The sequence below is a fragment of the Stomoxys calcitrans genome, chromosome 1 (genome assembly GCF_963082655.1).
Source record: "Stomoxys calcitrans chromosome 1, idStoCalc2.1, whole genome shotgun sequence".
NCBI classification, from domain to species: domain Eukaryota; kingdom Metazoa; phylum Arthropoda; class Insecta; order Diptera; family Muscidae; genus Stomoxys; species Stomoxys calcitrans.
This window is the reverse complement of record NC_081552.1, coordinates 97087130-97112526: the sequence shown is the minus strand read 5'-3', so window position 1 is coordinate 97112526 and position 25397 is coordinate 97087130.

Here is a 25397-nt window from a genome sequence, read left to right as displayed (position 1 = left end):
AAAAAATTTGGTATCAAAATTTTCATGTAGGAGGGCCGCCCACCCCCGAGACCCGTCAAGTGGATTTACAATCACTACAATATGGGACTCCAATTAAAGTTGGTCACTCCGTTTCCACAAAACCCCTCAAATCGGACATATTTACCGACCATGACAATATGGATCTTAAATAAAAGGTCCTTGGAAATACAGGGTGGCTGATGAAAGCCGCTACCAAAAAAAAATGTAATAACTTTTTTTCTATTTAATAATAATAATTTAATAATTAATTTAATTAATTAATTAATTAATTTAATTAATAATAATTTAATAATTAATTTAATAATTTAATTTAACATGAATAAAAGAAAAATGTATTCCATACACCGAAAAAAAAATGTAGCAATATTCATCATTGTAGCAATATTCATCAGCCACCCTGTAGAGTACGAAATTGTCTTTCACTTTTGGGACCAAGTCTCTGGGAGTCCACCACACCCCAAGAAGGACTTTTACTGCAGATTGCAATGTTGGGTTTAAATAAAAGGTATTTGAGTGTAGAACAAGTAAAAAGGCGTTAAGTTCGGCCGGGCCGAACTTTGGATACCCACCACCTCGGGTATATATGTAAACCATCTTTCATCAAAATTCGGTGAAAATTTCATACCTTATACTCATATACCTCATACCGATCTGAACTATATACGACACGGATATCGAAAAGCCGAACATAAGTCACTGTGTCAAATTTCAGTGAAATCGGATTATAAATGCGCCTTTTATGGGGCCAAGACTTTAAATCGAGATATCGGTCTACATGGCAACTATATCCAAATCAGGACCGTTTTGGGCCAAGTAGCATAAACATGTCGAAAAGCTTAACACAATGCACTGTCCCAAATTTCGGCGAAATCGGACAATAAATGCCTCTTTTATGGGCCCTAAACCTTAAAACGAGAGATCGGTCTATATGACAGCTATATGCAAATCTGGACCGATCTGGGCAAAATTGAAGAAGGACATCGAAGAGCCTAAGCAAACTCACTGTGTCAAATTTCAGCGACATCGGACTATAAATGAGTCTTTTATGGCCCCAAACCTAAAACCTAGATATCGGTCTATATGGCAGCTATATCCAAATCTGGACCGATTTGTGCGATATTGCAGAAGTATGTCAAGGGGCTTAACTTAACTCACTGTCCCAAATTTCGGCGATCTGGACTAAATTGAAGAAATATGTCAAAGGGCCTAACACAACTCACTGCTCCAAATTTCAGCATAATCGGATAATGAATGTGGCTTTTATGGGCCTTAAGCCATAAATCGGAGGATCGATCTATATGGCAGCTATATCCAAATCTAGACCGATTTGAGCCAAATTACCGAAGGATGTCGATAGCCCTTACATAATTCACTGTCCCAAATTTCATCAAAATCGGATAATAAATGTGGCTTTTGTGGGCCTAAGACCCTTAACCGGAGGATCGGTCTATATGGCAGCTATATACAAATCTGAACCGATCTGTGACAAATTGACAAAGGATGACGAAGGACCTAACACAACTCACTGTCCAAAATTTCAGCACAATCGGATAATAAATGTGGCTTTTATGGGTCTTAGACCCTAATTTGGAGGATCGGTCTATATGGCAGCTATATTCAAATCTGAACCGATCTGAGCCAAATTGACGAAGGATGTCAAATGGCCTAACACAACTCACTGCCCCGAATTTCAACAAAATCGGATAATTAATGTGGCTTTTATGGGCCTAAGACCCTAAATCGGCGGATCGGTCTATATGGGGGCTATATCAAGATATAGTCTGATATAGCCCATCTTCGAACTTAACCTGCTTATGGACAAAAAAAAGAATCTGTGCAAAATTTCAGCTCAATATCTCTAATTTTAAAGACTGTAGCGTGATTTCAACAGACAGACGGACGGACATGTCTAGATCGTCTTAGATTTTTACGCTGATCAAGAATATATATACTTTATAGGGTCGGAAATGGATATTTCGATGTGATGCAAACGGAATGACAAAATGAATATACCCCCATCCTTCGGTGGTGGGTATAAAAAAATCCATAGGAAAATTGAAATACATTTTCAACTGAAATTAGGCAGAAATGTCTAAATTTAGAATACTCCTCTCCAACATAGCATTATAGGACCGGGCTCAGCTATTATAAAGGGTGATTTTTTTGAGGTTAGGATTTTCATGCATTAGTATTTGACAGATCACGTGGGATTTCAGACATGGTGTCAAAGAGAAAGATGCTCAGTATGCTTTGACATTTCATCATGAATAGACTTACTAACGAGCAACGCTTGCAAATCATTGAATTTTATTACCAAAATCAGTGTTCGGTTCGAAATATGTTCAAATTTTGACAAATTTTGTTCAGCGATGAGGCTCATTTCTGGTTGAATGGCTACGTAAATAAGCAAAATTGCCGCATTTGGAGTGAAGAGCAACCAGAAGCCGTTCAAGAACTGCCCATGCATCCCGAAAAATGCACTGTTTGGTGTGGTTTGTATGCTGGTGGAATCATTGGACCGTATTTTTTCAAAGATGCTGTTGGACGCAACGTTACGGTGAATGAACACATTTCGAACCGAACACTGATTTTGGTAATAAAATTCAATGATTTGCAAGCGTTGCTCGTTAGTAAGTCTATTCATGATGAAATGTCAAAGCATACTGAGCATCTTTCTCTTTGACACCATGTCTGAAATCCCACGTGATCTGTCAAATACTAATGCATGAAAATCCTAACCTCAAAAAAATTACCCTTTATATGTAAATAAATGAATTTGTGTTTGATTGTGGGTTTGTAAATTTGTTTGTTCCGTATACACTCAAAAACGGCAAAACCGATTATTTTTGAATTTTCACAGATTGTGGGAAGTGGTTCAGAAGGAGCAATAGGCTATATAATTTTTTTTTAAAATCGCAAGGGGGCGGAGTCAACCCCAAATCCCCCTAAAATAGGTTTATTGGGGATAATGACATCATGGGGCCCGAATGAAAGGTATTCTGGAGTAGATAACGAATATGGCCAAGAAGGAGGTATAGGCTATATAATTTGTTGATATTGGAAAGGGGAGGATCCTCCTCCGTTACCCCAAAATCCCCAGCCAGAATCAAAAATGTTCCGATAGCTTTTTAGCTTGCTTTAGAAAAAAAGTGTAAAAAAACCTATATTTGATTAAAGTTCATTCTAAGTTTTATTAAAAATGCATTTACTTTCTTTTAAAAAATCCGCAATTACTTTTTGGGCAACCCAATAGCTTTATGAAATGAAAGGCCAACCATGACAATGTGAGGTTAAATTGAAGGAAACATAGCATTATCGTGCGCAGCAGACTGGGCCGGGCTCAACTAGTCTACAATATTAAAATTAAATTGTTGCGTTTTGTTCGTTTATTTGTTTGTTTGTCTGTTCCGTATAGATTCAAAAACAACTTAACCGATTTTCATGAAATTTTCACAGATGGTAGAGTTTGGGCCCCCGGTAAAAATAGGGTACTACGTTTTTAAACCCACCACCGAAGGATGGGGGTATATTCATTTTGTCATTCCGTTTGCAACACATCGAAATATCCATTTCCGACCCTATAAAGTTTATATATTCTTGATCAGCGTAAAAATCTAAGACGATCTAGACATGTCCGTCCGTCTGTCAGTCTGTCTGTTGAAATCACGCTACAGTCTTTAAAAATAGTGATATTGAGCTGAAATTTTGCGCAGGTTCTTTTTTTTTTTGTCCATAAGCAGGTTAGTTCGAAGATGGGCTATATCTTGATATAGCCCCATATGAAAGGTATATAAGAGTAGAGTCATAATTTGGTATACAAATGTCACTTTCCGGAAGATCGCCCACCCCCAAAAAAGACCCAAAAGGACACTTTCACCGCCTTGGGCAATAAGGGTAACAAATGACAGGTATTTGAGAGTAGAGTACGAACTTTGTATTGAAATGTTACCCTACGTGTTAGGGGCACCCCACCCCCAAAAACACCACCCAACAGAACACTTTAACCGCTTTGAGTAATGTGGGTATCAAATAAAAGGTATTTAAAAGTATCACCCAAAATCCCTCAGCAGGAAAAATTTACCGATTGGGATAATATGGTTATCAACTGAAAGCTTTTAAAAGGTGGAGTCCAATGCTGATAAAAAAAATGAATTCCTTGGAGTCTGAGGTGCCTCCCCACCCCCAAAAACCCCTCAACAGGACATGTTTACCGATTGGGACAATATGGGTATCAAACGAAAGATATTTTGAAGCTGAGTACACATCTGTTATAAGAATTTGGTCCAAGGTGTCTAGGGGCCCCCCAATCCAAAAAACCCCCACAACGGGCATAAATGTCCAACGTCACAAAAAAGGTATCGAATGAAAGGTATTTGGAACTTGACTACGAATCTGGCATGCACAATTAGGACAGAGTCTGGGACCGGCCCACCCACTAAATGTCCTTCAATAGGATATGTTGTTCGATCGGGATAGTATGTAAATTAAAAGAAAGGTCTATATCAGTATATTTCGAATCTAATGTTGGTATAAGGATATAAGTATCTGGCTCACGTCCTACTGTTCCGCAGGACAGTAGACAATAAAAGACTCAAATAAATTGTAGTTTGGTTCTTAGCGTCGGGGGGACCGACCCTTCCCACCCAATAAATGCAACGCCAAACTGTCATATGGGATGACCGAGAATATATTGTACTCAAATGAAAGGACGTGTCAGAGGGCAATGCCCCTCCCCCTATCCTACCCAAAACAAAGGAATTAAAAATAATATATCAATAGTATGAAATAGAATATGAAGGCTTTTCATGATAGAATAGGACACAAATAAGAGGTATTTGGTAGTGGAATCCACCTTTTACCCTCAAATTGGGATGGACACAGGAGGACCTGCGGATCTTTAAGAATGTAGTATCCCAAATGGTTGCTTTGAAATATGATTTTGATTGTAGATAACCAATACAATGAATCTGAACGAGACCCCCTAGCCTTGAATATCTTGATAGCCTCCTTCAAAATGCTTGACATTATGGGTCTAAAAAAAATCGTGCTCTAGCACGACACTGATATTACTTCAGGGTCCGCTCTAAATTCCTTACAAACTGGTCATGATTGCCTATTATGGCGAAAAATAATAGGTATTTGGTAGTAGAAAACGAATTTGATAGTAGAAAACGAATTTGATATCCATATTTGTGGCCAAATGTTTGGGGGTCGCGCCAACCCATAAACTCCCCCTAAACCAACGGCAATTGAGACTCAAATTAAAGAAATTTGAGAGTAGAGCATGATGCTGATATTTTTTCAGGGCTAAGTACGGGCTAATGCTGGCAACATTTGTGAGATACTATGCCATGTAAAACTTCTCTCTAAAGAGGTGTCGCACTGCGGCACGTCGTTCGGACTCGGCTATAAAAAGGAGGACCCTTATTATTGTATTTAGCTTAAAACTTGAATCCTACTTCACTCATTGATATGTGAGAAGCTTTCCCATTTTCATTAGTGGAATGTTCATGAACAAAACCTGTTGTTTGTTTGTAAGTACGTGGGTGGCCGCCCCACCCTGCATACCCCTCAAAACTGGACATATTTGTGGATTATGGCAAAAAGGGGCTCAAATCTGTATCAATTTCATGGCCAAGTGTTTTCAGAAGTCACCTCATAAACTTCCCTTAAACCACACATATATAACGACTATAGCAATATGTAGCTCCAATGTGATTTTCGGGAGTGGAGTATGAATCTGATATCCACTTTTGGGGCAAAAAATTTGGCTATTCCAATCCATCACCAAATCCAAGAGAATGAAGTAGGTCTAAAATCCAAACTTTAATGGGCGGATCCTCCCCTTAACCTATTTCCAAAAACGCCAGATCTCGGAGATGGGTGGTATATCAGGGGGGCGCCCCATCTCCAAAGCCACCGTGACAATCATGACAGTATGGGACTCAAATGAAAGGTATTTGAGACCAGAGCACGAATTTGACATATGGGGATCCGCCTCATTCTCGAAAACTCCCCAAACCAGACATATTTACCGACCGTAGCAATATACGGCTCCAATGAAAGGTATTTGGGAGAAGACCACCAGCACCCCCAAACAGGACTTATTTCCTGACGTGACCGTATAGGGCTCTGATAAAATAAGAGAGTGAAAGAAGGCGCATTCGAGCGGGCCCTGTACAGCTAGTATGGTATCCACATACCCAGGAAAAGCTCCCGAAAACGCCCCAAATAGGCATATTAACCAGTAACGAGTATATGGGACTCGGTGTGGTTCATTGTTCGGAAGACTCAAAAACGGCTAAACCAATTTTCTTAAAATGTTCACAGATTGAGCAGGTTGGTCTGGAAGGAAACATAGGCTTTATATTTTTTTGATATCGGATGGATCATCACCGAAAATCAAAAGTTGGCCGAGAGGCACAATGAATATCGTATTAAAATTTTGGGTCTAAGTACCTAGGGGACCGCCCCAACCCAAAAAATCATCTTAACAGTCGTATTCGACGTTCATGTCAATATGGGACTCAAATAAAAAGTATTTGGTAGAAGTTTACAAATATGGCATATAAAGTTATGTCCAAATAATGGGAGGTCGCCCCACCCTCACACACCCTCAAATAGGGACATTAGCAGACCATGCCTATATGGGACTCAAATGAAAGGTATTTGGGAGTAGATTACAAATATGACATTAAAAATTCAGTTCAAGTCTAGGTGTTCCTAAGGGAACACCTCCTAAAAATACATCAAATAGGTTCATTGACCCATTATGTCAGTATGGGACTCTAATGAAAGGTATTAAGAGTATAAAACGAATCAGATATCCAATTTTGCAACCAAGTGTTTGGGAATACGCCCCAAAGCCCCCTTAACTGGACTTCATTTCCGACTTTGGCAATATGGAGCTCAAATGATATCTGGTATTAAAGAACTAATTTGATATCTATTTTCAGGGCAAAGTGCCCCATGGGCCCCATCCCTAAAGCTTTATGGGGCTCAAATTAAAGGGAGTTGGGAGTAAAGCACAAATTTAATATCGATATTTGTGTCGAAATGTCTCAGGTGACATATCTCCCCTAAAAATCACTTCTCATTACTCCCATTTTCAAAAACACCAGATCTCAGAGATTGGTAATGGGATTCTTTCCAAATTGTTTGCTCTCTTACAGTCACTTAAAACAAAACATGGTTTCTATTGTTGAAGTCGGTTGCCTCGGGGGCCACCCAAAATCCCTCAAATGGATATATGGACCAATCACGACAATATAGGCCTTAAACGAAAGTTGCTTGAGAGAAACTCAATGATAAGGGAACTTTTTTATAGCCCAATCGGAAGGTCGTGCCGTAGAGCGACACCTCACTGGGGAGAATTTTGTACATGACTATGCATGGCATGGTACCTCGTAAATGTCGCCAGCACTAAAAGGGCATAACCACCGCTTAAAAGTTTTTTCGATGTTCTCGCCAGATTTCTACAGGGGCTAGAGTGGCACGAATTCAATATCCACATTCATTGCGAAGTGTGGGGACACTAAAAAAACATTAGGGATTTAAAGAAGGAGCAGCTATATCAGGATACAGACCGATTTGGACCGTACTTGCCACAATTGTTAGGAGTCATAACAGAACATCAACATCAACAGCAAAATTTTAGCCAAATCGGACAAGGTTGCGGCTACCAGGGGCTCATGAAGTAAAATCGGTAGATCGGTTTGTATGGGAGCTGAATCAAAATCTGAGCCGATATGACACATATGCAATCCCCAACGACCTACATCAATTAGAAGTATATGTGCAAAATTTCAAGCCGTTAGCTTTACGCGTTGGACCGCTATCGTGGTTTCGCCAGACGGGCATGGCTAGATCGAATCAGAATGACGAGACGATCCAGAATATATATACTAATATCCATATTTCGAAGTGTTGCAAACGGAATATAGCTCCAATTGCCAAGCTATTGGAACTATTTCAGGTTATCGACCGATTAAACCATACTTCATTTAGATATTGGAGACCATAGTAGAAATCATTGTGCAAATTTTCAGCCAAATTGGATAAGAATTGAGCCCTATAGTGGCTCAAGAATTGAAGTCGGGAGATCGGTTCATATGGGAGCTATATTAGGTTATGGACCATATTTGGCACGTGTGTGGAAGGTCATAGGAGAAGTCATTAAAATAATAATTAGCCAAATCGCATAAAAATATTGTTGCTTGGCAAAGTTGTTGCAAGTCCAAACAAAAGGCTTGGTATAAAATTTCAGCTAAATCGTGTAATAATTGCGCACTAAAGAGGCTCGAGAAACCAAGATCCGAGATCGGTTTGTATGGCAACTATGTTAAGTTTTAAGCCCATTTGGACCATATGTAGATGTTGGATATCTTGATATCGGTTTACATCGGAGCTATATCAGGTTATAGACCGATTTGTACAGTACTTTTCACAGTTGTTTAAAGTCATGACATATCACTACATTCAAAATTTCAGCCAAATCGGACAAAAATTGTGGCTTCCAGGGGCACAAGAACTCAAATCGGGAAAACTTTATCAGGTTACAGACCGATTTCAACTGTACTAGGCACAGTTGTTGGAAATCATAGCAGAACATTACGTGCAAAATTTCATCCAAATCGGAAAAAAAATTGCGGCTTCCAGGGGATCAAGACATCATATCGGGAGATCGGTTTACATGGCAGCTATATCAGGTTAAACACCGATTTGCACCGTACTTGGGACGATTGTTGGAAGTCATAGCAGAACACTACATTACAAATTTCAGCCAAATCGACAAAAATTTCGGCTTCCAGTGGCTCAAGAATTCATCAAGATCGGTTTATATGGGAGCTATATCAGGTTACAGGCCGATTTGCGCCGTACTAGGCACAGTTGTTGGAAGTCATAGCAGAACACTACGTGAAAAATATCAGAAACATCGAACAGAAATTGAGGCTTCCAAGAGCTCAAGAAGTCAAATCGGGAGATCGGTTTATATGAGAGCTATATCTAAATCTGAACCGATATGGCCCATTTGCAATCTACAACCTACATCAATACTTGGTATCAGTGCAAAATTTCAACATGGCTAAATCGACTCAGAACGTGGAGACGATCAACAATATATTTGAAATTTGGTACTACGGATTCTCTCATGACCATCAACATATGTGTTTATTATGGTCTGAATCTGTCTATAGCCCGATACAGCTCCCATATAAATCGATCTCTCTATTTTACTTCTTAAGCCCCAAAGGGCACAATTCTTCTTCGTACTGGCTGACACAGGTCTCCAACATATAATTTAATTGTGGTCCAAACAGGACCATATTTTGATATCACTCTAATAGCAGAGCAAATCTTTTCTTATATCCTTTTTTGCCTAAGAAGAGATGCCGGGAAAAGAACTCGACAAATGCGATCCATGGTGGAGGGTATATAAGATTCGGCCCGGCCGAACTTAGCACGCTTTTACTTCGGAAGCGGATAAGAATTGCGTACTCTAGTGGCTCAAGAAGCCAGGACCCAAGATCGGTTTATATGGCAGCTATATCAAAACATGGACCGATATGGCCCATTTACAATACCAACCGACCTACACTAATAAGAAATATTTGTACAAAATTTCAAGCGGCTAGCTTTGCTCCTTCGGAAGTTAGCGTGCTTTCGACCGACAGACGGACGGACGGACATGGCTAGATCGACATAAAATGTCGCGACGATCAAGAATATATATACTTTATGGTGTCTTAGAGGAACATTTCGAGGAGTTACAAATGAAATGACGAGATTAGTATACCCCCATCCTATGGTGGTGGGTACAAAAAAGTTTATGGTCTAGGTTCACTGCCTCTACAGGAGCGTGATTAAACCTGCTATGGAGAAAAAGTGCAACATAAGGATCATATAGCATGTTCAGAAAAAATGTTGTCTTGGCATAGGCGGAGCGATGAGGACCCCGCCCACTAAGGCGCTGGAGACTATTCTAGACATCCGACCATAGACATACTGATTAAGTGTGAGGCAGCCATTGTAGCTATGAGACTTAAGGCAATGGGAGAATGGATTGAGTATGGGAGATTATGAGACGTTGGAGCATTTCCTATATCATTGCCCACCTTTGAGGCTAAAACACACCGGTACTTAGGTTCGGACACAATACCAGACATGAACCAACTTAGGGGAGTGGCATGGGAAACAATAAAGGATTATGTTAGTAGCACCGAATTCCTAATTTAGATTTTCTTTTTCTAGGTTACTGTTTTAGTATTAAGAGTACTAAACAAACCGATTACTAGCATAGGTGTATGTCCATAGTGGTATGGGGCGGATCAATATCCGCGCCCTCTTTTGAACCTAACCTAAACTAACTTAGTGGTCTAGGCCGTAAGTTTTTGTACTGAAGTCTTAAATGAATAATTTTTCACAGTCGTCGCAACTATTATTGATGGAATATCCAATAATTAATATATATGCCATGGGTAAGCCGAAGAGGTACAGCAGAGAGTGTTCAAAGTTTATCATATGCTTTCCACTACTGTTGTCTGTCCTTTGAATAAATAAAATATAGGAACTTAACTTTGACTGTTTTCGGGTAACCCTCCTATCATGTCCCAAGATAGGAGGTTTACTATCCTGGTACAAGCTTCCACAATAGTCTAAAAGTTCTATAAAAACATGACCGCAAAATATATAGGTAACGAAGTAAATGCAAAATGTAACTGAAAACATAGTTATATTTCATGTGGTGTAAAAGAAGGCGCAGCGAAGCGGGCTGGGTTCGGCTAGTCTATCTATATATCTTCTATCTACATATATAAAAATTAATTTGTGTTTGTTTGTTTGTTTGTATGTTTGTATGTTTGTTTCTTTGAATGTTTGTTTGTTTGTTTGTTTCTTTCTTTGAATGTTTGTTTGTTTGTTATACCCACCACCGAAGGATGGGGGTATATTCATTTTGTCATTCCGTTTGCAACACATCGAAATATCCATTTCCGACCCTATAAAGTATATATATTCTTGATCAGCGTAAAAATCTAAGACGATCTAGACATGTCGGTCCGTCTGTCCGTCTGTCTGTTGAAATCACGCTACAGTCTTTAAAAAAAGAGATATTGAGCTGAAATTTTGCACAGATTCTTTTTTTGTCCATAAGCAGGTTAAGTTCGAAGATGGGCTATATCGGACTATATCTTGATATAGCCCCCATATAGACCGATCCGCCGATTTAGGGTCTTAGGCCCATAAAAGCCACATTTATTATCCGATTTTGTTGAAATTCGGGGCAGTGAGTTGTGTTAGGCCATTTGACATCCTTCGTCAATTTGGCTTAGATCGGTTCAGATTTGAATATAGCTGCCATATAGACCGATCCTCCGGTTAAGGGTCTTAGGCCCACAAAAGCCACATTTATTGTCCGATTTTGATGAAATTCGGGACAGTGAATTATGTAAGGGCCATCGACATCCTTCGTTAATTTGGCTCAAATCGGTCAAGATTTGGATATAGCTGCCATATAGATCGATCCTCCGATTTATGGCTTAGGGCCCATAAAAGCCACATTCATTATCCGATTATGCTGAAATTTGGAGCAGTGAGTTGTGTTAGGCCCTTTGACATATTTCTTCAATTTTGCCCAGATCGGTCCAGATTTGCATATAGCTGTCATACAGACCGATCTCTCGTTTTAAGGTTTAGGGCCCATAAAAGAGGCATTTATTGTCCGATTTCGCCGAAATTTGGGACAGTGCATTGTGTTAAGCTTTTCGACATGTTTATGCTACTTGGCCCAAAACGGTCCTGATTTGGATATAGTTGCCATGTAGACCGATATTTCGATTTAAAGTCTTGGCCCCATAAAAGGCGCATTTATAATCCGATTTCACTGAAATTTGACACAGTGACTTATGTTCGGCTTTTCGATATCCGTGTCGTATATAGTTCAGATCGGTATGAGGTATATGAGTATAAGGTATGAAATTTTCACCGAATTTTGATGAAAGATGGTTTACATATATACCCGAGGTGGTGGGTATCCAAAGTTCGGCCCGGCCGAACTTAACGCCTTTTTATACCCTCCACCATAAGAGGGGGGTATACTAATTTCGTCATTCTGATTGTAACTACTCGAAATATTCGTCTGAGACCCCATAAAGTATATTTATTCTTGATCGTCGTGAAATTTTATGTCGATCTAGCCATGTCCGTCCGTCTGTCCGTCCGTCCGTCCGTCTGTCTGTCGAAAGCACGCTAACTTCCGAAGGAGTAAAGCTAGCCGCTTGAAATTTTGCACAAATACTTCTTATTAGTGTAGGTCGGTTGGTATTGTAAATGGGCCATATCGGTCTATGTTTTGATATAGCTGCCATATAATCCGATCTTGGGTCTTGACTTCTTGAGCCTCTAGAGTGCGCATTTCTTATCCGATTGGGATGAAATTTTGCACGACGTGTTTTGTTATGATATCCAACAACTGTGCCAAGTATGGTTCAAATCGGTTTATAACCAGATATAGCAGCCATATAAACCGATCTTGGGTCTTGACTTCTTGAGCCTCTAGAGTGCGCAATTCTTATCCGATTGGAATGAAATTTTGCACGACGTGTTTTGTTATGATATCCAACAACTGTGCCAAGTATGGCTCAAATCGGTTTATAACCTGATATAGCTGCCATATAAACCGATCTGGGGTCTTGACTTCTTGAGCCTCTAGAGTGCGCAATTCTTATCCGATTGGAATGAAATTTTGCACGACGTGTTTTGTTACGATATCCAGCAACTGTGCCAAGTATGGTTTAAATCGGTCCATAACCTTATATAGCTGTCATATAAACCGATCATGGGTCTTGACTTCTTGAGTCTCTAGAGGGCGCAATTCCTATCCGATTTGAATGAATTTTTGCACGACGTGTTTTGTTACGATATCCAACAACTGTGCCAAATATGGTTCAAATCGGTTCATAACCTTATAAAGCTGTCATATAAACAGATCTGGGGACTTGACTTCTTGAGCTTCTTGAGGGCGCAGTTCCTATCCGATTTGGCTGAAATTTCGCAAGACGTTTTTTATTGTTACTTTCAACAACTATGTCAAATAAAGTACAAGTCGGTTCATAACCTGATATAGCTGCCATATAAACCGATCTGGGATCTTGACTTCTTGAACCTCTAGAGGTCGCAATTATTATCCGATTTGCCTGAAATTTTGTACGACGGATTCTTTCATGACCATCAACATACGTGTTTATTATGGTCTGAATCGGTCCATAGCCCGATGCAGCTCCCATATAAATCGATCTCTCTATTTTACTTTTTGAGCTCACAAAGAGCGCAATTCTTATTCGAATTGGCTGACATTTTACACAGGTCTCCAACATATAATTTAATTGTGGTCCAAACCGGACCATATCTTGATATCGCTCTAATAGCAGAGCAAATCTTTTCTTATATCCTGTTTTGCCTAAGAAGAGATGCCGGGAAAAGAACTCGACAAATGCGATCCATGGTGGAGGGTATATAAGATTCGGCCCGGCCGAACTTAGCACGCTTTTACTTGTTACTTGTTTTTTTGTGGATTTTGTAAATTTGTTTGTTCCGTATATACTCAAAAAACGGCTAAACCGATTTCTTAGAATTTTTCACAGATTGTGGGGAGTGGTCCGGGAGGAGCAATAGGCTATATAATTTTTTGATATCGCATTGGGGGCGGACCCTCCCCTTTACCCCAAAAGTACCAGCCAAAAATAAAAGTGGACCGATTGGGACAATATGGGACTTAAATGAAAGGTATTCAAGAGTAGAGTACAAATTCCATATAAAAATTGGGTCCAAATAATTGGGGGGCCGCCCCGATCCCAAAAACCCCCAAAATTGGTTTATTGGACTATAATGACAAAATGAAAATCGAATGAAAGGTATTCAGTTGATTACGAATATGGTCCGGAAGGAGCAATAGGCCATATGAGTTTTTGATATCGCAAGGGGGGCGGACCCTCATACTTACCCCAAAAGTACCAGCCAAAAATAAAAGTGGACCGATTGAGACAATATGTTACTTAATGAAAGGTATTCAAGAGTAGAGTACAATTTCCATATTAAAAATTGAGTCCAAATAATGGGGGGCCGCCCGGACCCGAAAACCCCCCAAATTGGTTTATTGGGCGATACTGATACTGACTGACTGGGGCTCGAATGAAAGGTACTCGCGAGTAGATTACGAATATGGTCAGGAAGGAGGTTAGGCTATGTAATTTGTTGGAACGGGGCGAATCCTCCCCCGTTACCACAAAAACGCCATCCAAAATCAAAAGTGGACCGATAGGGACAATATGGGTATCAAATGAAAGATATTGGAGAGTAGAAAGCGAGTGTGGTATAAAAACTTGGGTTCAAGTATCCAAGGGGTAGCCCAAGCCCGAAAATAGACATATTGGGCGTATATATCAATATAGGACTCAAATTAAAAATATTCGGAAGTAGACTAGAAATATGACATAAAAAACGAGGTCCAAGTAATTGATAGTCGCCCCATCCCCGATAAGCTCCCCAAATGGGAATACTACTCAAACATAGCTTGATGAAACTCAAATTTGAAATTGAGATTTTTTTAGCAGAGCAGTCTTTTCAGTTGAACGATTTGATATAACAATGAATAATATATTTTATTGACATACGTTTCAAAGACAAGAACAAACAAAAACAAGTAAAAGCGTGCTAAGTTCGGCCGGGCCGAATCTTATATACCCTCCACCATGGATCGCATTTGTCGAGTTCTTTTCCCGGCATCTCTTCTTAGGCAAAACAAAAAAGGATATAAGAAAAGAGTTGCTCTGCTATTAAAACGATATCAAAATATGGTCCGGTTCGGATAACAATTTCAGCCAATTCGTATAAGAATTGCGCCCATTGGGGCTCACGAAGTAAAATAGAGAGATCGATTTATATGGGAGCTGTATCGGGCTATAGACCGATTCAGACCATAATAAACACGTATGTTGATGGTCGTGAGAGGATCCGTAGTACAAAATTTCAGGCAAATCGGATAATAATTGCGACCTCTAGAGGCTCAAGAAGTCAAGATGCCAGATCGGTTTATATGGCAGCTATATCAGGTTATGAACCGATTTGAACCTTATTTGACACAGTTGTTGAAAGTAAAAATAAAATACGTCGTGCAAAATTTCAGGCAAATTGGATAGGAATTGCACCCTCTAGAAGCTCAAGAAGTCAAATCCCCAGATCTGTTTATATGACAGCTATTAGGTTATGGACCGATTTGAACCATACTTGGCACAGTTGTTGGATATCATAACGAAATACTTCGTGCAAAAATTCATTCAAATCCGATAAGAATTGTGCCCTCTAGAGGCTCAAGAAGTCAAGACCCAAGATCGGTTTATATGGCAGCTATATCAGGTTATGAACCGATTTGAACCATACTTGGCACAGTTGTTGGGTATCATAACAAAACACGTCGTGCGAAATTCAAATCCAATCGGATAAGAATTGCGCCCTCTAGAGGCTCAAGAAGTCAAGACCCAAGATCGGTTTATATGGCAGCTATATCAGGTTATGAACCGATTTGAACCATACTTGGCACAGTTGTTGAACGTCATAACAAAACACGTCGTGCAAAATTTCATTCTGATCGGATAAGAATTGCGCACTCTATAGGCTCAAGAAGTCAAGACCCAAGATCGGTTTATATGGCAGCTATATCAGGTTATTTACCGATTTGAACCATACTTGACACAGTTGTTGGATATCATAACAAAACACGTCGTGCAAAATTTCATTCCAATCGGATAAGAATTGCGCACTCTAGGATCTCTAGAAGTCAAGACCCAAGATCGGTTTATATGGCAGCTATATCAAAACATGGACCGATATGGTCCATTTACAATACCAACCGACCTACACTAATAAGAAGTATTTGTGCAAAATTTCAAGCGGCTAGCTTCACTCCTTCGGAAGTTAGCGTGCTTTCGACAGACAGACGGACGGACGGACGGACGGACGGACAGACGGACGGACATGGCTAGATCGACATAAAATGTGACGACGATCAAGAATATATATACTTTATGGGGTCTCAGACGAATATTTCGAGTAGTTACAAACAGAATGACGAAAATAGTATACCCCCCATCTTATGGTGGAGGGTATAACAAGTAAAAGCGTGCTAAGTTCGGCCGGGCCGAATCTTATATACCCTCCACCATAGAAATTTCATTCCAATCGGATAAGAATTGCGCACTCTAGAGGCTCAAGAAGTCAAGACCCAAGATCGGTTTATATGGCAGCTATATCAGGTTATGGACCGATTTGAACCATACTAGGCACAGTTGTTGGATATTATAACAAAACACATCGTGCCAAAATTCATTCAAATCGGATAAGAATTGCGCCCTCTAGAGGCTCAAAAAGTCAAGACCCAAGATCGGTTTATATGACAGCTATATCAGGTTATGAACCGATTTGAACCATACTTGGCACAAATGTTGGATATTATAATAAAACACGTCGTGCAAAATTCCATTTCAATCGGATAAGAATTCCGTACTCTAGAGGCTCAAGAAGTCAAGACCCAAGATCGGTTTATATGGCAGCTATATCAAAACATGGACCGATATGGTCCATTTCCAATACCAACCGACCTACACTAATAAAAAGTATTTGTGCAAAATTTCAAGCGGCTAGCTTTACTCCTTCGGAAGTTAGCGTGCTTTCGACAGACAGACGGACATGGCTAGATCGACATAAAATGTCACGACGATCAAGAATATATGTACATTATGGGATCTCAGACAAATATTTCGAGTAGTTACAAACAGAATGACGAAATTGGTATATTCCCCATCCTATGGTGGAGGGTATAAAAATAATTTACAAAATCAAAGCCTACTTGTTTTGTTCGCACAAGTACATTTTCAAATGAGAACTTTTCTAACACCCCCACTCGAACAAAATTATATTACTTGCAAGCCCATTCGTTTTGAACAAAATTTGTGCTTGTCAGTTGGTACTGGCTTTGTTAAATTATCTGCTACCATGACTTGAGTTTGGGTTCCCACGAAGTTAACCATAGTTTGATGTTTTTTTCTCGCGTACAAAATGATGTCGAACGTCGATATGTTTTGATCTCGCCAAATACTTATTAATGGATGCCAAATTTATAGCATTTTGATTATCGCAATATATCTCCGTCGGTTCATCTTGAGATTGTGGGTTTGCATTTAAATTTTTGAGCCATATAACTTCCTGTACCGTAGCAGATAGCGCCATATATTCAGCTTCCGTTGTAGAAAGCGCAATAGTTGGTTGATGTTTTAAAACCCAGGATATCGGTCCACCTTGTAATATACAAATGTACCCAGTCACTGATCTTCTTTCATCAATATCATTTGCCCAGTTTGAATCTGAATATGCGGCCAGTTTCTCATTTTCTCCTTTAGAAAATTTCGATATACTCTTCTTGGTCTAAATAAATGTCCCCGTCTTTGTTTTCTATACGTAGATCAAGGCATTGCTTTGTCTTTCCAAAAAACTTCATTTTGAATTGGGACATTAATCCCGATATAAGTTTCTCACGATATGAATTTTTATACCCTCCATCATAAGATGGGGGGTATACTAATTTAGTCATTCTGATTGTAACTACTCGAAATATTCGTCTGAGACCCCATAAAGTATATATATTCTTGATCGTCGTGAAATTTTATGTCCATCTAGCCATGTCCGTCCGTCTGTCCGTCCGTCTGTCTGTCGAAAGCACGCTAACATCCGAAGGAGTAAAGCTAGCCGCTTGAAATTTTGCACAAATACTTCTTATTAGTGTAGGTCGGTTGGTATTGTAAATGGGCCATATCGGTCCATGTTTTGATATAGCTGCCATATAAACCGATCTTGGGTCTTCACTTCTTGAGCCTCTAGAGTACGCAATTCTTATCCGATTGGAATGAAATTTTGCACGACGTGTTTTGTTATGATATCCAACAACTGTGTTAAGTATGGCTCAAATCGGTTCATAACCTGATAGAGCTGCCATATAAACCGATCTTGGGTCTTGACTTCTTGAGCCTCTAGAGTGCGCAATTCTTATCCGATGGGAATGAAATTTTGCACGACGTGTTTTGTTATGATATCCAACAACTGTGCTAAGTATGGTTCAAATCGGTTTATAACCTGATATAGCTGCCATATAAACCGATCTTGGGTCTTGACTTCTTGAGCCTCTGGAGTGCGCAATTCTTATCCGATTGGAATGAAATTTTGCACGACGTGTTTTGTTATGATATCCAACAACTGTGCCAAGTATGGCTCAAATCGGTTCATAACCTGATATAGCTGCCATATAAACCGATCTTGGGTCTTGACTTCTTGAGCCTCTAGAGTGCGCAATTCTTATCCGATTGGAATGAAATTTTGCACGACGTGTTTTGTCACGATATCCAACAACTGTGCCAAGTATGGTTGAAATCGGTCCATAACCTTATATAGCTGTCATATAAACCGATCTTGGGTCTTGACTTCTTGAGCTTCTAGAGGGCGCAATTCTTATCCGATTTGCCTGAAAATTTTGTACGACGGATTCTCTCATGACCATTAACATACGTGTTTATTATGGTCTGAATTGGTCTATAGGCCGATACAGCTCCCATATAAATCGATCTCTCTATTTTACTTCTTGAGCCCACAAAGGGCGCAATTCTTATTCGAATTGGCTGACATTTTACACAGGTCTCCATCATATAATTTAATTGTAGTCCAAACCGGACCATATCTTGATATCGCGCTAATAGCAGAGCAAATCATTTCTTATATCCATTTTTTTTGCCTAAGAAGAGATGCCGGGAAAAGAACTCGACAAATGCGATCCATGGTGGAGGGTATATAAGATTCGGCCCGGCCGAACTTAGCACGCTTTTGCTTGTTATTATTCTGGGCGCAATTCTTATTCGAATTGGCTGACATTTTACACAGGTCTCCAACATATAATTTAATTGTAGTCCAAACCGGACCATATCTTGATATCGCGCTAATAGCAGAGCAAATCATTTCTTATATCCATTTTTTTTGCCTAAGAAGAGATGCCGGGAAAAGACTCAACAAATGCGATCCATGGTGGAGGGTATATAAGATTCGGCCCGGCCGAACTTAGCACGCTTTTACTTGTCATTACTAAAGAGCAAAATGTCATCGACATATATAGTCAAAAACGTCATACATTTTCCATTTCTATGTATATAAATACACGGATTCACTTTTGAGCGTATAAATCCAGATTTCTTTAAAGTTTCATTCAGTTTGTTATTCCAAACTGAATGAAACTTTAAAGAAATCTGGACTTATACGCTCAAAAGTATCGAACAGATGTATATCGAACCACCGGGGAATACATTTCTTCGTAGTCGGTCCCTTGCACTTGGGTGAATCCCTTGGCCACCAATCTTGCTTTGTACTTGATATTGTTATCAGGTTCCCGTTTCTTCTTAAATATCCATTTTGTTTTAACATCTGCTCCAGGTGGTTTTTCAACACATGTCCAGGTGTTATTCTCTCTGAGTGACCCTAGCTCACTCTCAATCGCCTCAATCCACCTTTCTTTTTCACTGCCTTCGGTAGCCTCAGCAAAACTTACGGGTTCTTATGTGCTATCAAAATTTCTTGTTGCCAATGCTTTCTTTTTTTCAGCTAGACGTTCGCTTCTATGAGGAATATCAACATTATAACCTTGAGTATTGACACTATCACCTTGAAGCTCTACAACATTATTCTAGTCACAAGGTAATTAAAAGCTCTCCTCTAAGCTTTTCTCCAAAGCCACCACTTCAGGTTCATTTTGTGGTGGAGACAATGAACATGATTCAAAGTCGCTCTGGTTGTCAGGAGTTTCTATATCATCTGCCCTCACTTCAACCGCATACACAGGAACATCTTTCTTGTCTTTGTCAATGATACCAGAATAATAACAAGCAAAAGCGTGCTAAGTTCGGCCGGGCCGAATCTTATATACCCTCCACCATGGATCGCATTTGTCGAGTTCTTTTCCCGGCATCTCTTCTTAGGCAAAACAGGATATAAGAAAAGATTTGCTCTGCTATTAGAGCGATATCAAGATATGGTCCGCTTTGGACCACAATTAAATTATATGTTGGAGACCTGTGTAAAATGTCAGCCAATTCGAATAAGAATTGCGCTCTTTGTGAGCTCAAAAAGTAAAATAGAGAGATCGGAGCTGTATCGGGCTATGTACCGATTCAGACCATAATAAACACGTATGTTGATGGTCATGAAAGAATCCGTCGTACAAAATTTCAGGCAAATCGGATAATAATTGCGACCTCTAGAGGCTCAAGAAGTCAAGATCCCAGATCGGTTTATATGGCAGCTATATCAGGTTATGAACCGACTTGTACCTTATTTGACATAGTTGTTGAAAGTAACAATAACAAGTAAAAGCGTGCTAAGTTCGGCCGGGCCGAATCTTATATACCCTCCACCATGGATCGCATTTGTCGAGTTCTTTTCCCGGCATCTCTTCTTAGGCAAAACAAAAAAGGATATAAGAAAAGAGTTGCTCTGCTATTAAAACGATATCAAAATATGGTCCGGTTCGGATAACAATTTCAGCCAATTCGTATAAGAATTGCGCCCATTGGGGCTCACGAAGTAAAATAGAGAGATCGATTTATATGGGAGCTGTATCGGGCTATAGACCGATTCAGACCATAATAAACACGTATGTTGATGGTCGTGAGAGGATCCGTAGTACAAAATTTCAGGCAAATCGGATAATAATTGCGACCTCTAGAGGCTCAAGAAGTCAAGATGCCAGATCGGTTTATATGGCAGCTATATCAGGTTATGAACCGATTTGAACCTTATTTGACACAGTTGTTGAAAGTAAAAATAAAATACGTCGTGCAAAATTTCAGGCAAATTGGATAGGAATTGCACCCTCTAGAAGCTCAAGAAGTCAAATCCCCAGATCTGTTTATATGACAGCTATTAGGTTATGGACCGATTTGAACCATACTTGGCACAGTTGTTGGATATCATAACGAAATACTTCGTGCAAAAATTCATTCAAATCCGATAAGAATTGTGCCCTCTAGAGGCTCAAGAAGTCAAGACCCAAGATCGGTTTATATGGCAGCTATATCAGGTTATGAACCGATTTGAACCATACTTGGCACAGTTGTTGGGTATCATAACAAAACACGTCGTGCGAAATTCCAATCCAATCGGATAAGAATTGCGCCCTCTAGAGGCTCAAGAAGTCAAGACCCAAGATCGGTTTATATGGCAGCTATAACAGGTTATGAACCGATTTGAACCATACTTGGCACAGTTGTTGGACGTCATAACAAAACACGTCGTGCAAAATTTCATTCTGATCGGATAAGAATTGCGCACTCTAGAGGCTCAAGAAGTCAAGACCCAAGATCGGTTTATATGGCAGCTATATCAGGTTATTTACCGATTTGAACCATACTTGACACAGTTGTTGGATATCATAACAAAACACGTCGTGCAAAATTTCATTCCAATCGGATAAGAATTGCGCACTCTAGGGGCTCTAGAAGTCAAGACCCAAGATCGGTTTATATGGCAGCTATTTCAAAACATGGACCGATATGGTCCATTTACAATACCAACCGACCTACACTAATAAGAAGTATTTGTGCAAAATTTCAAGCGGCTAGCTTCACTCCTTCGGAAGTTAGCGTGCTTTCGACAGACAGACGGACGGACGGACGGACGGACGGACGGACAGACGGACGGACATGGCTAGATCGACATAAAATGTGACGACGATCAGGAATATATATACTTTATGGGGTCTCAGACGAATATTTCGAGTAGTTACAAACAGAATGACGAAATTAGTATACCCCCCATCTTATGGTGGAGGGTATAAAAAACGTCTTGCGAAATTTCAGCCAAATCGGATAGGAATTGCGCCCTCTAGAAGCTCAAGAAGTCAAGTCCTCAGATCTGTTTATATGACAGCTATATCAGGTTATGAACCGATTTGAACCATATTTGGCACAGTTGTTGGATATCATAACAAAATACTACGTGCCAAAATTCGTTCAAATCGGATAGGAATTGCGCCCTCTAGAGACTCAAGAAGTCAAGACCCAAGATCGGTTTATATGACAGCTATATAAGGTTATGGACCGATTTGAACCATACCCGGCACAGTTGTTGGATATCATAACAAAACACGTCGTGCAAAATTTCATTCCAATCGGATAAGAATTGCGCACTCTAGAGGCTCAAGAAGTCAAGACCCAAGATCGGTTGATATGGCAGCTATCCCAGGTTATAAACCGATTTGAACCATACTTGGCACAGTTGTTGGATATCATAACAAAACACGTCGTGCAAAATTTCATCTCAATCGGATAAGAAATGCGCACTCTAGAGGCTCAAGAAGTCAAGACCCAAGATCGGTTTATATGGCAGCTATATCAAAACATGGACCCATATGGCCCATTTACAATACCAACCGACCTACACTAATAAGAAGTATTTGTGCAAAATTTCAAGCGGCTAGCTTTACTCCTTCGGAAGTTAGCGTGCTTTCGACAGACAGACGGACGGACGGACAGACGGACGGACATGGCTAGATCTCACAAAAACGCACTTTTCGGACTTGGCATCCAAATTTTTACGTTTTTGCTTTGGGATATGTGCCATAGCTATGCAACCAAAAGTTTTTAAATAACTTACATTTGGGGTATGCCCGATCCACATTTCTTCTGGAGTTTTTGACAGGTTTTTTTTGAGGTGATCTATTTATTATGTAGCTTGCACAATTAACAGATTCGGCCCAAAAAACTTCGGCATATTAGCATTACACATCATTGTCCGTGCTTCTTCTATCAAGTTGCGATTCATTCTCTCCGCGAGTCCATTTTGCTACGGAGTATATGGAACTGTAGTTTGATGTATTATACCACATTTCTTCAACTCGACGGCCATTTCTTTATTGATGTACTCCGTTCCATTGTCTGTAAGTATTATTTTAATGGTAGCTTCCATCTGGTTTTCAACCTCAGCTTTATACTCACGGGAACAGTTTATGACTTCATTTTTACTTTTGATAAAATAGACCTTTACTCTGCGAGTGAAGTCATCAATGAACGTCACGAAGTAAGGACTGCCTCTGATGGATTTGACTTCCATTGGTCCACAAACGTCTGAGTGTATGACTTCTAAAACTTTAGATGCCCTTGACCCTTCTGTCGGAAAACTGCGATGCTGCTTTCCTTCTGCACACGACGTACATGATGCCAAAGAACTTTCTGGAAACTGAACACCTTTTACCAAGCCTTTTGAAAGCAGTTTCAAATTATCAGATCCCAGATGATCATACCGATGATGCCATAAATCAATGGAATCTTCTTTTGCAATGAAGACAGCATTCTGGGAAGGTGTATCGAGTTTATGCTGCTTTCCTTCTGCACACGACGTACATGATGCCAAAGAACTTTCTGGAAACTGAACACCTTTTACCAAGCCTTTTGAAAGCAGTTTCAAATTATCAGATCCCAGATGATCATACCGATGATGCCATAAATCAATGGAATCTTCTTTTGCAATGAAGACAGCATTCTGGGAAGGTGTATCGAGTTTATACAAACCATTCGTTTGACTTCCAGTTGCAATGATTTCCTTCGACGAATTCAAAATACGACAACCCTTTTTATCGAAAATTACGCTGTTGTTGTGGGCGACTATATTCTTAATTGACAATAAATTCATCTCCAACGATGCTCTGCTATTAGCGCGATATCAAGATATGGTCCGGTTTGGACCACAATTAAATTATATGTTGGAGACCTGTGTAAAATGTCAGCCAATTCGAATAAGAATTGCGCCCTTTGTGGGCTCAAGAAGTAAAATAGAGAGATCGATTTATATGGGAGCTGTATCGGTCTATAGACCAATTCAGACCATAATAAACACGTATGTTAATGGTCATGAGAGAATCCGTCGTACAAAATTTCAGGCAAATCGGATAGGAATTGCGCCCTCTAGAAGCTCAAGAAGTCAAGTCCTCAGATCTGTTTATATGACAGCTATATCAGGTTATGAACCGATTTGAACCATATTTGGCACAGTTGTTGGATATCATAACAAAATACTACGTGCCAAAATTCGTTCAAATCGGATAGGAATTGCGCCCTCTAGAGGCTCAAGAAGTCAAGACCCAAGATCGGTTTATATGGCAGCTATCCCAGGTTATAAACCGATTTGAACCATACTTGGCACAGTTGTTGGATATCATAACAAAACACGTCGTGCAAAATTTCATTCCAATCGGATAAGAATTGCGCACTCTAGAGGCTCAAGAAGTCAAGACCCAAGATCGGTTTATATGGCAGCTATCCCAGGTTATAAACCGATTTGAACCATACTTGGCACAGTTGTTGGATATCATAACAAAACACGTCGTGCAAAATTTCATCCCAATCGGATAAGAAATGCGCACTCTAGAGGCTCAAGAAGTCAAGACCCAAGATCGGTTTATATGGCAGCTATATCAAAACATGGACCTATACGGCCCATTTACAATACCAAACGACCTACACTAATAGGAAGTATTTGTGCAAAATTTCAAGCGGCTAGCTTTACTCCTTCGGAAGTTAGCGTGCTTTCGACAGACAGACGGACGGACGGACATGGCTATATCGACATAAAATTTCACGTCGATCAAGAATATATATACTTTATGGGGTCTCAGACGAATATTTCGAGTAGTTACAATCAGAATGACGAAATTAGTATACCCCCCATCTTATGGTGGAGTGTATAAAAAGAGCTTTCATGGAAAATTACATCTCGACATACAAATACTTCTCTCCGCTTTGGGCTATAAACTCGATATCCTTTCGAAGTTGTACTGTATCTCACAAAAACGCACTTTTCGGACTTGGTATCCAAATTTTTACGTTTTTGCTTTGGGATATGTGCCATAGCTATGCAACCAAAAGTTTTTAAATAACTTTCATTTGGGGTATGCCCAGTCCACATTTCTTCTGGAGTTTTTGACAGGTTTTTTTTTGAGGTGATCTATTTATTATGTAGCTTGCACAATTAACAGATTCGGCCCAAAAAACTTCGGCATATTAGCATTACACATCATTGTCCGTGCTTCTTCTATCAAGTTGCGATTCATTCTCTCCGCGAGTCCATTTTGCTACGGAGTATATGGAACTGTAGTTTGATGTATTATACCACATTTCTTCAACTCGACGGCCATTTCTTTATTGATGTACTCCGTTCCATTGTCTGTAAGTATTATTTTAATGGTAGCTTCCATCTGGTTTTCAACCTCAGCTTTATACTCACGGGAACAGTTTATG